The following is an 8,240-nucleotide window of genomic DNA, read 5'->3' as shown; positions in this document are numbered from 1 at the left end:
TATTTGTTTTTCCTCTCTTTTCTAGGCTCTTCTTATAACTTGTGGTCCCATTCTGTACTTGATTCTGGACATAAATTTTAACAAAACACTGGTGTCCATGAAAATTCTCCAAACATCTTTATAGGATTTGCAGAAGTCATGATTGCAGGACTGAAAGTATTCCACCACTACTCCAATGTAACAGGCACACAATATAAGCAGAGAGAACAACTTTGTCAAGAAAATAAAAAATCATTTTGTGAGAGAGAACACGTGAATTGCAGACAACTATTTTTGCTATTCTAGATAAAGTGCTAGATAAGGTAAGTTATTCTCTGCAGGTTTTCTGCCAGAGATGAACTCTATAAAGTCAACAAAAAAAAATAAACTGAAGAAAGTCTCCCTGCTAGAGTACTTACTATTACAGTTACATACAATTTTTAAAAAAATCTGAGTATGACTTACTGGAAATGTAGTCCTGATGTTATCCAGCCATGTTCCAGACAGGAATAACATGAACTAGGGCTCTCTAAAGCCCAAGCAATCAACAAGCTATCAAAACTGCCACTCAATATTGCAATGCAAAGTCCCTACGACATCAAATGGAGCAAACACAATTCTCCAGTGTTCCAGCTGTTATGTAATTACAAACTAGACATGGGTTACCAGGAACAGACAGCAAGGAACCAAGTCCTTTTTAGACAGTCAATCCCATTTTGAGGGGTTAAGGTCAAAACTCTACAAACATGAGGAACAAACATCTCTGCTATTTCCCTTGCTGGGACAACCCACTGTACTCATCACAGCTCCCTTCCAGACCAGCTGATGAAGCTGTACTTCTCTCCTAGAGGGTATGAAATAATATACCTCAAAGTTAAGATATCAAATCCGAGAAATTAAGTATGCACCATGCAGTTTCTGTGCCCACTCTTTTGATAAAGCCAGTTCTTTATGCAGTGACTGACTCTGGCACTGCTGTAAATACTTGCTGTGACATATACAAAAACTTACTATTCTAATTACTCTGAAAGAATGAGAAAGACTGTATTTCCATGTTTAAACCCACTGGCTACCTGTAAAAACTGAATTTGTTTCAACCTACGTTGGTGAGGTTTATAGACAGGTATAAGAAAGAGACGTTTGCCCTTGAACCACACTCTCCTAGTTCCTCTCCTACCCTTCAACAGCTCTCTGGGCTCTGATTTTGTACAGCTTTTTGAGGAACTGCTTCCAATCTCTTTGAAAGGACTAAGAGTTATCTGAGATACATATTATAGCCATAAAAATATAGTAATTCTTACTACGACTGTTTAAAATGTTCTGTTTATTTTAACTCCTTTAAGAAGCACTTACTTGCTACTTGGAAATATTTAAGTGAACAGGAGACAGTGAATTCCTCCTCTAAGAGTCTGGGGGCTACCCCTGCACTAGGGCTCTTGAAAGAAATCACATCAAATACCACTGCACTCTGTTAAGAACATTATTTTACAGAATACACTTAATGGATCCTACTAAAGGCCATAAAATCCTTAGTTAAAATCTTCCAAGTAGTTTCAAGTACTCTCTATTACCAAAAAGTATTTTTCCATACTCTCAAGTAAATTATGTCCACATATGTTAAAATAAAGTCTTTGCCTACACTGTTAATTTTCACGCTTTTAGGAAAAATTTAAAAGCCCGGTATTCTATCAAAAACAAACTAACAAAACAAAAGTTGTAGATTTCATGTGAAAATAATAAACAACTGTGGATTTCACAGATCACAAAAATAATTCTCTGAGTAAATCTAGGTGGGCAAGAAATTATTTCCAATCTCTATGCAATAAAAAATGCATTTCAGGCACGTACTATAAAGCATTTCAGAAATACCACAGAAGTGTCCCATTAAAATCTTTGAATACTAATAACAGCCACAGAGAAGCAGATAAATAAAGGTGCAGGTAAATTCTATACTGAACAGAAACTAATATAGTTGTGGCTTTATTATTTTCATGAGATTACTTTTAGGACCACTGTCATTTAAGACTATGAATAAGGATGTCCAAAATATGCACATCTCTCACAATCCCAGAAGACAAGTTAAAAATCCTGACTTCAGTCTTGTCCCTGCACTTGCATTTCCCTGTTCTGTTCTGAAGGAGGACTGATGTCAATCACTTGAGAAATAACCCAGTCATCCATAATCTGGAATCTCTTATCAGTTTCATAGCACTGGGAGTCCAATGTATAAAATATTTTAAAATTAAAGCAATGATTTTATGTAAGGTTGATTTCCACTTCCCCATCATAAAACACTTCTCAACAGAGGAAGAGGAAGAAAAACGCTGAGACGAGTTCAGCAAAAAAAAGTGTAAGCCCCAGCAGTTTGAAAGATCTTCCTTTTCTTCTGAATGTACAGCCAGCAATTTCTTCCTTTTCCTTTTCTCCTCCTAAGCTGGAAAACTGAATCTTCCTCCTGTTATTTCCTGCAAACACTTGGGGTTGTTTTATTACCTTTATTCCTCCAACAAAAAAAATCACTGGGTTAATTAAAAATTACCCAGCCCTGAAAGTAGTACACCTGGATACACTAATGCTGTGCTCCTCTTGGAAGCTGGTACACACTGACTCACTACAATGTCCTGTACTCACTGTAACCCATTTTGTGACACCTGAGAGGGAACAGAAGGGATGGTGTGAACAATGCCAGCACTTCCCCTGCAGTGGGGAAGGGCAGACTCCTGCCCTCTGCCACAGGAGAGGATAGCCACTGGCTAACCATGGAAGATGACAGAAAATGTCATTGTATCCTACACTCTGGGCTTTCATTTGCTTTTCTTCCTTTGTTATATATCTCATTGTTAGTCTATTGATTTTCCTGAAGAAGGATTTTTATGCCACTGTAGCTACCCTCAGTGACAACCATGGACAACCTCAACCATGGAATGGCAAGGAATTGAGAGGGAATTTCAGTCAACCTGATGCTGAGCAGAGGGATGGCATTCGCAGGCCTGGCAGGGTGGGGGTAGTTGTCACCAATATGGAAAAAGCTGAGGACCACAGACTTACAAAATGTGTCATCCTGAATCCTATATAGGACCTTTAGTGCCACTAAAAAAGAAGAAAATACATGGAATAAATAAGATTTTCACTTATAATTGGAAGTTCACTGGCCAAAAATATTTTACGACGGTTGTTTCAGTAGGCTGTCATTTCCTGCACAGCTGTTTGTTGTTAAGCACCATTTCATGGTAGATAAACCATAACCAGCTGTGGAGTACCAGTAACTTGCACAGTAACTATTAAAGCTGTCAATTCAGTGTCTGTTGCAAACTGGATTTCCAATCCTTTTCACATACAAGAAGGAATTGAGGAAGCTAACATTTGGTCCTAATCTTCTGGAAGTTCCCCATGCCCACGAATTTGGCAAGCTGAAAGCACACTTGTAAGCTGCACAGGCACTCCAAAATGACTATTTGATTAAGATGATTCTAGGAATTTAACTGCAGTTTTGAGATTTTCCACTACACAGGAGTAGCTCTACAGTTCAAAATATAACCGTACATTTATAATTAACTGATTTAGATTACAAAAATATAAAACCACACCAAAGTGATTAACATGAGCTGTTGCTATCTGTACAATGATTCCAGGTTAAACATCTAGAAAAATGAGAGTATCTGAAAACCAAGAAGGCAGCAACTAAAACCCCACAGGTTTTATGATGTCCACTCAACAAACACACCACATTTTATAAAAATAAAAGCAGGTATATTGTATCATAACAGCCTCAACTCTAACCCATGTGACACTGTTTTAATTTTATTACCTAAACATCATCATCTTCTATTTGTTGGTAAAATTTATACACTTTTTAATGACAACATATATTTTCTTGATAGAAGTTTGGGTATGTATGAATACATACATAGGCATCTTTAATGTGCAGTGTTTATATATTTGAGAACATAGATGAAAGAACATTTATTTTGGGTCAATGTTAAAAGTTATTTGAGGAAATATGTATTTCTTTGAACTTGAAACAAATAACAAGCTCTAAAACCTCAAGCCATTGTCCCTTGAGCTAAAGGAAGGTATCTGTTGACTCTTGGGTATGGAATAAACATTTTCTCAGCAAGATGAAATCAGCCTGCTGAGAGCAACAGTGCACACTGCATTTGCACACAAACATGTTTGACCCTAATGCTCATGAAGACAAATTCAGGTATTTCTCATCTTTAAGCTTAAATCCTACAAGAAAACCAAATAGATACACACACATATTTACATTTAAATTAAAAATATATTGTACCAATGCAAAGTACCTACTTTCACCAATGTGAAAACACCAAAGTGAAATACCAGCAAAACCAAGAAACTGTAAAAATCTTGGCTTACTATTAAACTTTTGAACTCAGTCTGTCAAATTCCTTTTCTGATAAACAGAATTATTGTTAGCAGAGTGATGATAGCTTGCGTTTCATCAGGATTAATGGATATAGGGAAATTATAGAAATAGAATCAGAATCATCTCATCAAGTGAATCTCTGCAACACCTGACACCTCATTATTTTACAGAAAGGGAAAACAGCTGCAAAGCTGTGTGAGGTAAACATAGAAGTCTACTCTAAAAAAATTATCCTTAAATTATACTACTTAGTCTACTTCTGCACAGCAATGTTTCCCTGCTGATTGCTTTATTGACTGGAGGCAAAACCTGCAGACAGTATGTCCTAAGACATAGATGCAACAATGGAGGGAAATTCTTTGGAATTCAATTTATATTCCCCACTTCTCTATTATGGTGAAATGAAGCATCTGCAAACACATCAAAACTACTGTAAGCAGACAGTTTATGAGCCCAGACCACGTATGTTTTCCAGTGAAAGAGAATGGAGCTTGCTTTCCAGGGCACAGTATATAGAAAGGGACACTAAAGCATTTTAACTGACACTGAATTGTGAAACTTTAAGATACCAGGCAGGGGTATCACACTATAGGGAGCTGCAAACAAATTAAAGCAGCTTTGTCCTATGGTTTTGTTATAATTATGTTCAGGGGCCAACTTGGCAATTTCTTTGCAGGGAACATGTTATCTGCAACAGCCACAAACTGACCGAAATAGTACGTTCACAATACACCTAAACAGAGATTGTTGTATCAGAAACCAGTGATTAGGGAAATAAAAGGGCAAGAAGAAAAAGGTTATTACACACACAAAGAACTAATGATCACTCCTCCAGGAAATGTAAACAACATGTGTGTTACTCTTCTTATCTTGGTTAGCCAGAACCTCCCAAATACACAGAGCTTCCCCTGTCTCTTCTGCTAGCAGATACGTTCACGCTTTTTAGAGCACCACCTTATATTCCTTTTCCTGAGATTCTTGTCTTCAAGTGTAAATCAGTCTGAATCTACTTTTCTCGAGCATGAATCTATGCAAGCCAGAAGGCTATACTTCACACCTCAAGTCTTCCCTAAATTCAGCAAAACCCCTGAAAACACCTGGGATTGAAGATTTTTCTTAGTGCAATTTTTATAAGATGTCTTCATCAAGAAACCCAAATATCTCAGAACTCAGCACAGACAGTAAAACAGACAACTGCTTTTTAATTAAGACATCCATTGAAATTTAGAGAGAGAAAGAAAGCAGTCACGAGCATTGAAGTTATTATTCCCTTATCTGACTCTATTCTATATGAGTTCCAAACCACTTCCAATCAACTGGTCAGTGTGCACCATGGCACTGGGTGCTAAAGAAATATTTAAATTTATTATATTAAACTTAATGAGAGCAATGGCAGAGTTCTTCAGCGACTTGGTAGACTTACCTTTATGCCCAGTGCCTCTAAAGAATTTAATACTCCTATATTTTTTTCATTTCATTTCATTGAACATGATGACTTATGCACTGCAAACAATTGTGTTGTTGACTTTTTAAAAAAAACAGTCTTTTACTTTCATATTTACCCTAACATTTCCAATGGACAATCCTTGGTTTTCAACATGTAACAGCTTCCATGTATGTTAGGAATGTATTTCCTCAAATGTCCTACAGGAGGAATGACTCCTACTTCCGTATTTACCAGAAATTATTATACAGCCAAGATAATGAGGCTGCAGAGATACCAGTACAGCTTAAACATAAAACTGTCAAAGTGACTTTAAAGTCACCTTACTATACAATGACACTGCAAATTCATACTGAGTATTTTCAAAGTACAGGACAACGGCAAAATAGGGTAAATAACACTAATAGGTACTTTTCCCATGAGTTCTAATGTGCAACATGCCTCAACATTACTCTTTCCATTTTATCCTTGAGCAAATTCAGGCACTGCAAACCGCAGTGACAGCAGCAGCCTGGTGATCCTGACATGCATCACCTGCTGCAGCTAGTGTAGCCCCTTCCTACCTTCATAGAGGCAGAGCTATAAAATTAAGTCCCCAAAGTGTAAGTCAAGAGTATTAATTTTAAAACATAAAACTGACATAGAAAGGTGCAACACTGATTAAAGACTAACTCAAGTGCTCAGTTCTATCTCTGTACACACAGAATTGACATTACTGTACCAAAAAGGCACTAATACAACAATTTCATTTCTGTTCCATTCAGGCAACAAAAATAGCAAGGTGAAAAACCACAGCTGGTATCTGCCAGACAACTGACAGATGAAGTGTACGTGGTCGGAGACATCCATGGTAAAACACCTGCAGGAAGAAAAGAGCTTCAGCCTCAAATGTCTTGCAGAAAGTGCCAAGGAAGCCCAAAGGTGAGCCCCACACTAAGGTACAGAGCTTTTTCTGTCTCCTTGGCTCCATAGAAACACTGTACCACCAAAGGGATCATTTTGTACTTCAGAACATAAACGATTTTACTAGTGATCCTACAACTCTGGCTGGACTACCTGTATTCCTAAAATCTTATGACAGAAATAAACATTCATCTGATCAACAAATGGCATAAGCAGACCTAACTTCTATCCAAGAGTTCAACTGTTTTATACAGACAGCCTAGAGATGACATAACATTTGATAATCCTCAGTGAAAAAAATGTAATTTTATCTTTATCAGCAGTGTAATGAGGTTATTAAAAAAAATAACCAGTATGCCTATTTATTTCATGCTGTCACATATATTCTTCCCCACAGCTGTGCATGGAATGACATAAACTCAGGGTTCAAATACAGCTGGTCTCTATGCAAGCCACAGTCATCTGAAACCTGTGCAACACCCATCTCTTCATTGCACTTGGCAATGCAAACATTCACTGCACCCACACACTATGGAAGCAGCTTCACCCATACTCTCAGCCAAACTCAGGAACATTTAAGCTACATGAAACACCAAAATGATGTCATTTCCCTTTCTGGTACTTGTCTGTTTTTTCCTGCTTCACCAAGTGTCTTCCGCTTCCCTAGGCAGTCAGGAATGACAGATAAGAGAATGCAAAGAAATGGAGTGTGAATGTAAAAGGGAATATAATTGGTTCAAGACTCTCTCCTGTCTTCAATTTTGTACCGTCATTTACAGCTGTCTAAAGTGTGTGAAACACTGACACCCAAGTGAGTGAGTAGGCAATTAAGATTTTGTACTCTTTCACAATCATTCTGCACAGATGTAAACTACTGGTTACAGTATGAGACAGCAGCAACACACTGAGTGCTCTGGCTTGAAGACCATATCGCCCCTTTGGGAAGGATACTGCTCTTCCCTGACATGTCTTCAGAGTTCAGTCCTGGAAGATGCTGAAATCTTGGACCCCAATCCAAATGCAGTCCTTAAGTGCTTACCTAACATTGCAAACTCATGCATGTAAATACTTTCATTACCTGCATCAAGGTATTCTGCAGGCAGGGAAAGCAAGGCCCCAAAACCAGGCAAGTTCAGCACAGTATTACTCAAGTTCACTGTTCAGCCAAACATTCTGTGTTTTGCCCATAAAAATGGAAAGCCTTTAGATAGGAATATCAGGCAAGCCAGCATGAAGTCCTGTATTAATAAAACTAAAATCAAGTCAAGGTAAATTGAATTATTTTAGAAGTTCAAATTGCGTGTGACATCTAGTGCCTACATATATTTGCTAATGAAATGCAAAACTGTTTCCTTAGGTCAGAGGCTGAAGTTCAACCCTGTCCATAACCACTAGCAATTGGCTGCCAGGCTTTTTAAAGAGCTGTTTAAACAGCTACATCCTTTCCTTTGAGCATCAGCGCAAAGAGAGTGGGACTAGGATTGGCAAAGAGAAGTTTAATTGTCCACCAGCCTTCAGTACTGGTTG

The 8,240-nt window shown here is 37.8% G+C and overlaps 1 protein-coding gene across 1 annotated transcript in view; it reads right to left on the bottom strand.

The window, feature by feature from the left end:
• The window catches only part of RFTN1 (raftlin, lipid raft linker 1), an 86,789-nt gene that overhangs the window by 46,956 nt on the left and 31,593 nt on the right, over positions 1 to 8,240 (bottom strand). The window lies entirely within an intron of this gene.

This window comes from Acanthisitta chloris, unplaced genomic scaffold (genome assembly GCF_000695815.1).
Source record: "Acanthisitta chloris isolate BGI_N310 unplaced genomic scaffold, ASM69581v1 scaffold6354, whole genome shotgun sequence".
In the NCBI taxonomy this organism is placed as follows: Eukaryota; Metazoa; Chordata; class Aves; order Passeriformes; family Acanthisittidae; genus Acanthisitta; species Acanthisitta chloris.
This window is presented reverse-complemented; position numbering and strand designations above follow the sequence as displayed.